Genomic DNA, 9208 nt, shown 5'->3' with positions numbered 1-9208 from the left:
GACCCTCCTGGATACATCCAAGGCCCTCCCTGATATGGCCAAGGACCTCCTGGTTGTGGCCAAAACCCTCCTTGTTGCGGACAAGGCTCTCCTGACGGTGGATAAGGTCCTCCTGATGGTGGCCAAGGACCCCCTTATTGTGGCCAAGGTCCTTGTTGTGGCCAAGGCCCTATCTGTTGAGACCTCGCACTCTGCTGCATAAATTCCGTCATCTGCCGTATTGCTTCGGCTAGAGAGTCATCCCTGGAGGTATTGTCCCGTGGTTCCTGGGTAGATTTCCTTGGTCTCCCCATATTCCTGCCACAACACCACTCTTGACCCTCCTTTAAGAAAACAAATAAAACCAACAAAAACAAAACCACACCACACAGCAAGAAACAAAAGAAACCAGCTTGTAAAAACATAACCAAATAAATACAAACAAACAAACAAGCTCAAACAAATAAAACAAATAAAACAACTGTACTTAACATAATTTTTTTAAAACACAACTTTAAAAAGCATTCCGGTACTGCCTACGGGACATGTGGTTTTACCCAGAGCCAAACCGCTCTGATACCACCTGTGACGCCCCCAAATCCCCACGCAAGGACACGGGGAAATCGAGACGTCCGGATGATGACATCACGGGTCACCATCCCATCGACGGGTGCCAAGTGTGTGCAAAGGCAACAGATGTGCACGAAGAGACACGCAGCGGATAAACAAGTCAATAAATAAGTACCAAAATTTTTTCTTGTTTAATACAAAGCTATTCCAAAACGTACATAAATAAAATATTACAAAACACGCATATAATAAAATATCAAATACAAAGCATAACTTCAGCAACCCGGCGGAGCCGCATCCTCGGGCTCAGCCTCCCCTTCCTCCTCCTCGAACTCAGCATCAAAAGCTACGGAACCAAAAATGGTACCGCAGGTAAGTAAAACCCAAATACCACCAGATAAAAACACATAGAACTCAAACAACATGGATGCAAGAAAAACCAATGCACATGCCTCGCAAAACCACATTTTTTCCACGCACGCCAAAAACCCATTTGGCCCAATAAAAACATATTCTTAAAAACCACGCCTCACCATTATTCCAGATAATGGCCCCAAACCACCATTTTCCTAGAAAATGGATCAAAAGCCTCAAATCCAAAACTCGCCATTTTCCCAGAAAATGGCCCGCATCCGAAAACCATAAAAACAAACCGGTTATGCATGCACCATGATCTCCCCTAGGGATCATCCGCATACCCTGGCTCCGTGCCACACCGCAAGTAACGACTACGCATGTGACACCTAAACGAGCAATGCCCAAACTCGCGCCCTGCGCGTACCTGGCCAGGCCATCCTCTAGCCCTCGCCAGCAAAGGGCCACGGAGTCGGTGAGTAGAGCGATGCCCAGACTCGCGCCCCGCGCATACCTGGCCGGGCCATCCTCTAGCCCCCTCCCGTCGTCGCCCAGCGACAACTCAGGGGACGTCACTCAGTATTATCCACTCCCGAGTGACCAGAGGAGCTCCACCGAGATAATAACCCATTCCGGCTTGGGCTCGTGAGACACACGCACCCGAAAATCCATTCACGTCAGCAAAACAGGGTTTCTCAAATAAAATAAATACACATGCATGCGCCATGCAAATGCAATTATCAATGCTCCAAAACAAACAAACAACCATAAAACAATGAATCAAGCAACTCCGTCCTCCATCCATCCGACCCCCGAACTCCTCGGACTCAGTCCGGAATCAACCAACCAGCAGATTAATTAATTGAAAGAGCAATATATATTTAAATCTGAAAATAGGGTTTGGAAAATACTTACAGCGCTATATGGCAATTTTAGAAAACACGCGGCGTTGCAAACGGCGCCGAAAAAGCAACGTCACAGTGAAAATTCATTGTGGCCGTGGGTTGTGAAAAACCCACTTTTGAACGGGGACAAACTAGGGCTTGGGATTGATAGGGAATGGTCTAGGGATGGTTGTGAAGCTATTGGAAGTGGTGGTTGGCCGTGGGTGGCGGCGGAATCGCCGGAAAGAGGCCGGATTTCTCAAAAAGGAAAGCTAGCTCGTGGGAGCTGTTCCGGTGGTCGTTGGAGGCCGGAAATGGGTGGGTTAGGACGGCAAGGGACCGGTGATGAAGTGGTGAAGAAATGGTGGCCGGAGGTGGAGCGACGGCGGCGGATCGGGGCAAAATCCGTGCAACCTTTGGAGAGCTTTTCCGACCAAACGGCCGGCCGGATGGGGGTGGAAATTGGTGGGGAGGTGCGCCGGAGGGAGACGAACCGAAAGGTACTGGCGGTGAGCCGCACGGTGGCCGGACGGCGGTAGATCGGGGGTGAGAGGCGTTCCGGCGTGAGGGAGAGAGAAGAGAGAGAGAAACCGGGAGGGGTGCTCGACGCGGGGGAGAGGAAAAAGAAAGAAAAGAAAAAAAAAAGAAAAGAAAGAAAAAAGAAAAGAAAGGAAAAAGAAAGAAGGAAAAAGAAAAAAGAAAAAGGAAAAAGAAGAGAAAAAGGAAAAAAGAAGTAGGGAAAAGATGAGATCTGATCCTCATTCCGGGAAACGAAACTAAACCGCCAAAAAGAGATTAAAACTCACAAAACAACTAAAAGAAATAAAATACAACATCAATTAAATTAAAAAAAAATTTAAAACGCAAATAAATTAAAATAATTAACTAAAATATTAATTAAAATAAAAACAACTATTTCAGCGAAAATACACTCAAAACGGGTCATCACATCCTCCCCTCCTTAAAAACAAATTTCGTCCTCGAAATTTGCAGATCAACCACCAACTTAAAGCAAGTCACAAGAAAGCCCATAAACCAACTGTGATCAAGATTAAAACACATACCTTCTCTATTCGAACAAATACGGGTACTGCTCCCTCATGTCCGCTGCTCGCTCCCAAGAGAAGTCTTGAGCTAACGGATCTCCCCAAGCCACTTTAACCAAAGGTATCGTCTTGGACCTCAACTGTTGCTCCTTCCAATCCAAAATCTGCGACGAAACAACTTCATAAGTGAGATCCGGTTGCAACTGAATACCCGCTGGGTCGACGAAGCGTGGTTCTTGCTGTCCAAAGCTCTTCTTCAGGGATGATACGTGGAAGACATCATGAACATTCCCAAAATAATCTGGCAAAGCAACTCTATAGGCGACGGACCCTACTCTCTCAAGAATCTGAAAAGGGCCGACGTACCTTGGATCTAGCTTCCTTTTCTTACCAAAACGTTTAACACCTCTCATGGGAGAGACTTTAAGGTAAACCCAATCACCAACTCCAAAAGATAACTCTCTCCTCCTGGTGTCAGCATAACTTTTCTGACGACTCTGAGCTGCCGCCATTTTATCTCTAATGATCTGGACTTGACTTTGCATCTCTTGAATTATTTCGGGTCCAATTACCCTACTCTCCCCAACTTCATCCCAACACAAGGGCTACCTGCACTTTCTCCCATAAAGAGCTTCATAGGGAGCCATCTGAATGGTCGCATGGAAGCTGTTATTGTATGCAAACTCGATGAGCGGCAAATGGTTTTCCCAACTTCCTTGGAATTCCATGACACATGCCCGCAACATGTCTTCCAAGGTCTGAATGGTGCGCTCTGACTGGCCGTCTGTCTGCGGGTGATAAGCAGTACTGAACTTCAACTTAGTACCCAAAGCTGCCTGCAAACTCTTCCAGAACTGCGACGTAAACCTCAGATCTCGATCCGACACTATACTCTTTGGTACGCCGTGTAGCCGTACTATCTCTTTGACATACAAACGGGTCAACTTACCTAAAGAGTCGGTGTTATTAACAGGCAAAAAATGAGCACTCTTCGTTAACCAGTCCACAATCACCCAAACAGAATTCTTCCCACTAGGCGTTCTCGGCAAACCCACTACGAAGTCCATTGTGATGTCATCCCACTTCCACTCAGGAATAGGGAGGGGTTGGAGCATACCTGCAGGTCTCTGATGCTCGGCCTTCACCTGACGGCATGTGTGGCATTTCTCCACATATAAGGCAACGTCCTTCTTCATTCCATCCCACCAGTAATTTTTCTTCAAGTCTCGATACATCTTTGTACTGCTGGGATGAACTGAATACGGGGTCGCATGAGCTTCCGCCATGATCCGTTCTTTGAAATCTGAGTCCTTTGGGACCACTCTGCGATCTCGGAACCGAAGTATCCCATCATTATCCATGCTATAATGCAACGGCCCTCGAGATTTTCTGAATCTTTTCCTGATGTTCAGCAGCTTCGGATCCTTTCTTTAGAGAGTTTTCAATTCTTCAAAATCAGTTACCCGAATATCAAGAACTGAAGACAAAATCTCTACATGCTGCGAACTCTCTATAAGGAGCCTTCTCATCCCACAAAGCAACGACTCCAATTCTGACGGCTCGACTTCATCTTCCAAATGCGACTTCCGGCTCAAAGCATCAGCAACTATATTAGCCTTCCCCGGATGGTACTTGATCTCACACTGATAGTCACTGATTAGCTCCAACCATCGCCTCTGCCCCATATTCAGATTTTTCTGGGAAAACAAATGCTTCAAGCTCTTGTGATCAGTAAATACCTCGCAAGCTTCCCCATACAAGAAGTGCCGCCAGATCTTAAGGGCAAAAACAATCGCAGCCAATTCTAGATCGTGCGTCGGATAATTCTTCTCATGGTCCTTTAGCTGATGAGATGCATAGGCTACAACCCGTCCTTCCTGCATAAGGACACAACCCAAACCAAACTTAGACGCATCATTGAAGACTACGAATGGCTTATGCGGTTCTGGGAGTGCTAACACTGGTGCCGTTGTCAACCTGTTCTTTAATTCCTAGAAGCTTCTCTCACATTTCTCTGACCAAACAAATTCTGTATTCTTCCGAGTCAAAGCTGTGAGAGGTCCGGATAGGCGAGCAAAACCCTCTACAAATCTTCGGTAGTAACCGGCGAGCCCCAAGAAACTCTTGACCTCGCGCACTGTTGTCGGGCGCTGCCATGACAAAATGGCTTCTACCTTACTAGGATCAACTGCCACTCCGCCTCGGGAAATTACGTGCCCAAGGAATTTAACTTCTTCCAACCAGAATTCACACTTGCTGAGCTTGGCGTATAGCTGGTGTTCTCTCAATCTCTCAAGTACCAGACTAAGATGATACACATGCTCTTCAACATCTCGGGAATAAATCAATATATCATCAATAAATACTACCACAAAGGAATCCAGATAAGGTCGAAACACTCGATTATCAAATCCATGAAAGCTGCAGGGGCATTAGCTAACCCAAACGGCATCACCTTAAATTCATAATGCCCATACCTCGACCTGAAAGCAGTTTTAGGCACGTCCTGGTCTCTGATTCTCAGCTGGTAGTATCCTGACCTCAGATCAATTTTAGAGAACACGGCTGCTCCTTGAAGCTGATCAAACAAATCATCAATCCGCGGGAGAGGGTATTTATTTTTGATGGTCACCTTGTTCAATTCCCGATAGTCAATGCACATACGGAGGGTTCCATCTTTCTTTTTAACAAATAAAACTGGTGCACCCCACGGCGACGTACTAGGCTGAATAAATCCCTTCTCTACCAGTTCTTGCAACTGAGTCTTCAACTCTTTCAATTCAGCCGGGGCCATGCGATAAGGAGCTTTATGCACAGGAGCCGCTCTAGGTTCCAAGTCTATAACAAACTCCATCTCTCGCACAGGGGGTAGTCCGGGCAAGTCATTCACAAACACATCAGGGAATTCTTCCACAACTGGAATGTCTGCCAAGGACTTCTTCTCAGACGGCGTGGACACCATCTGAACCAAGAATGCATCCGCTCCCCATGCAATCTCTCTCCTTGCCTGAATCGCCGATATAATCATCGGCTTTTCTTTTAATCTACTCCCCGCAAATTCCAGACAATCACCATCTGGAAGCTGAAAGCTAATTATCCGACTTCTGCAATTAATACTCGTAGAATATCGGTATAGCCAATCCATCCCGAGGATGATATCAAAACCCAACAGTTTGAACACCACCAAATCAGCATCCAGGAATCTTCCCTCAAAGTTTAACGGGCATCCCAAAGCAACCTTGGAACACCACACCATCTCACCATCGGGTAGAGCCACTACCATAGCCTTCGGCAACGCTTCCGTGACCAAATCACACACCCGTGCAAACGTGGAAGATACAAACGATTGTGAAGCACCGGAATCAAACAAGGTACAAGCATAAAACTCATACAAACGGACTCTTCCTGAACCAAACACACAACCCATGAAATCCAAAAAGCAAAGAATAAACCAAAAACACCAAAAGAAATAAATCCAACTTAAAATTAAATTAATCCATACCTGTGATTACTCCAGCATCATGGGTCGCTGGTGCCTCATCATCCACCTCTCCGGGTGTGACAGCATAAACCTGGGCTTGCACTGTTTGTCTCGGGTTTGTTCTTCCACCGCGTCTACCTCCACGGCTTCCTTGAGCTACTCTTGGACATTCTCGGGCAAAGTGACCCTGCTGGCCACAATTATAACATCGAGCCCCACCAGAAGGGCACTCACCCACATGAGCTCTATTACAAACTCCGCATACAGGCACACGTCCTCCCATGCGAACACTTGACGATGCTTGCGGTCGAGTCCCGGTCCGCTGAACAAATTTCTGAGGCGAACCCGAGCTGCTTCCTTCACCAGAAAAACTCCGCCTCTTATGCCCTGGAGGGGAGCCCATACTCAGATTGTTTTCTCATTCCACCAAGGTGGCCACATCCACTAATTCCTGAAAAGTGGATATTCGATGGCTGACCACCATACGGCGTATATCAGGGCACAGTCCCTCCTGAAAACGATCAGCTCGCATCTCCTCTGTGGCGATAAGGTGAGGAGCAAATCGCTCAAGTTCGATGAACCTCCGAGCGTATTGTTCCACTGTCGCGCCCCCTTGGACCAGATTGGAGAACTCTCTTGCCTTTTGCTTCCTTACCGATGCGGGAAAGAAGCGGTCATCGAACTCCTTCTTGAAACGCTGCCAGGTCACCGCAGCGAAAGATCCCAGTTCAGATTCCAACAACACCCTCTTGGTATCCCACCAATCAGAAGCGGTACCTTGCAAGAGATAGCTGGTGTAGAGTATTTGTTGCGCCTCAGTGCATCCACACACCTCAAAGGTTTTCTCCAGATCTTTGATCCATTTTCCAGCCTGAAGTGGATCCTCATTTCCAGTGAAGTGTGGAGTCCTATGCGCCAGGAAGCGCTCATAGGTGCATCCGGCTTGCACCATGCTACTGGACCCTCCTGGATACATCCAAGGCCCTCCCTGATATGGCCAAGGACCTCCTGGTTGTGGCCAAAACCCTCCTTGTTGCGGACAAGGCTCTCCTGACGGTGGATAAGGTCCTCCTGATGGTGGCCAAGGACCCCCTTATTGTGGCCAAGGTCCTTGTTGTGGCCAAGGCCCTATCTGTTGAGACCTCGCACTCTGCTGCATAAATTCCGTCATCTGCCGTATTGCTTCGGCTAGAGAGTCATCCCTGGAGGTATTGTCCCGTGGTTCCTGGGTAGATTTCCTTGGTCTCCCCATATTCCTGCCACAACACCACTCTTGACCCTCCTTTAAGAAAACAAATAAAACCAACAAAAACAAAACCACACCACACAGCAAGAAACAAAAGAAACCAGCTTGTAAAAACATAACCAAATAAATACAAACAAACAAACAAGCTCAAACAAATAAAACAAATAAAACAACTGTACTTAACATAATTTTTTTAAAACACAACTTTAAAAAGTATTCCGGTACTGCCTACGGGACATGTGGTTTTACCCAGAGCCAAACCGCTCTGATACCACCTGTGACGCCCCCAAATCCCCACGCAAGGACACGGGGAAATCGAGACGTCCGGATGATGACATCACGGGTCACCATCACATCGACGGGTGCCAAGTGTGTGCAAAGGCAACAGATGTGCACGAAGAGACACGCAGCGGATAAACAAGTCAATAAATAAGTACCAAAATTTTTTCTTGTTTAATACAAAGCTATTCCAAAACGTACATAAATAAAATATTACAAAACACGCATATAATAAAATATCAAATACAAAGCATAACTTCAGCAACTCGGCGGAGCCGCATCCTCGGGCTCAGCCTCCCCTTCCTCCTCCTCGAACTCTGCACCAAAAGCTACGGAACCAAAAATGGTACCGCAGGTAAGTAAAACCCAAACACCACCAGATAAAAACACATAGAACTCAAACAACATGGATGCAAGAAAAACCAATGCACATGCCCCGCAAAACCACATTTTTTCCACGCACGCCAAAAACTCATTTGGCCCAATAAAAACATATTCTTAAAAACCACGCCTCACCATTATTCCAGATAATGGCCCCAAACCACCATTTTCCTAGAAAATGGATCAAAAGCCTCAAATCCAAAACTCGCCATTTTCCCAGAAAATAGCCCGCATCCGAAAACCATAAAAACAAATCGGTTATGCATGCACCATGATCTCCCCTAGGGATCATCCGCACACCCTGGCTCCGTGCCACACCGCAGGTAACGACTACGCATGTGACACCTAAACGAGCGATGCCCAGACTCGCGCCCTGCGCGTACCTGGCCAGGCCATCCTCTAGCCCTCACCAGCGAAGGGCCACGGAGTCGGTGAGTAGAGCGATGCCCAGACTCGCGCCCCGCGCGTACCTGGCCGGGCCATCCTCTAGCCCCCTCCCGTCGTCGCCCAGCGACAACTCAGGGGACGTCACTCAGTATTATCCACTCCCGAGTGACCAGAGGAGCTCCACCGAGATAATAACCCATCCCGGCTTGGACTCGTGAGACACACGCACCCGAAAATCCATTCACGTCAGCAAAACAGGGTTTCTCAAATAAAATAAATACACATGCATGCGCCATGCAAATGCAATTATCAATGCTCCAAAACAAACAACCAACCATAAAACAATAAATCAAGCAACTCCGTCCTCCATCCATCCGACCCCCGAACTCCTCGGACTCAGTCCGGAATCAACCAACCAGCAGATTAATTAATTGAAAGAGCAATATATATTTAAATCTGAAAATAGGGTTTGGAAAATACTTACAGCGCTATATGGCAATTTTAGAAAGCACGCGGCGTTGCAAACGGCGCCGAAAAAGCAACGTCACAGTGAAAATTCACTGTGGCCGTGGGTTGTGAAAAACCCACTTTTGAACGGGGA

This window comes from Carya illinoinensis, chromosome 3 (genome assembly GCF_018687715.1).
Source record: "Carya illinoinensis cultivar Pawnee chromosome 3, C.illinoinensisPawnee_v1, whole genome shotgun sequence".
In the NCBI taxonomy this organism is placed as follows: Eukaryota; Viridiplantae; Streptophyta; class Magnoliopsida; order Fagales; family Juglandaceae; genus Carya; species Carya illinoinensis.
This window is presented reverse-complemented; position numbering follows the sequence as displayed.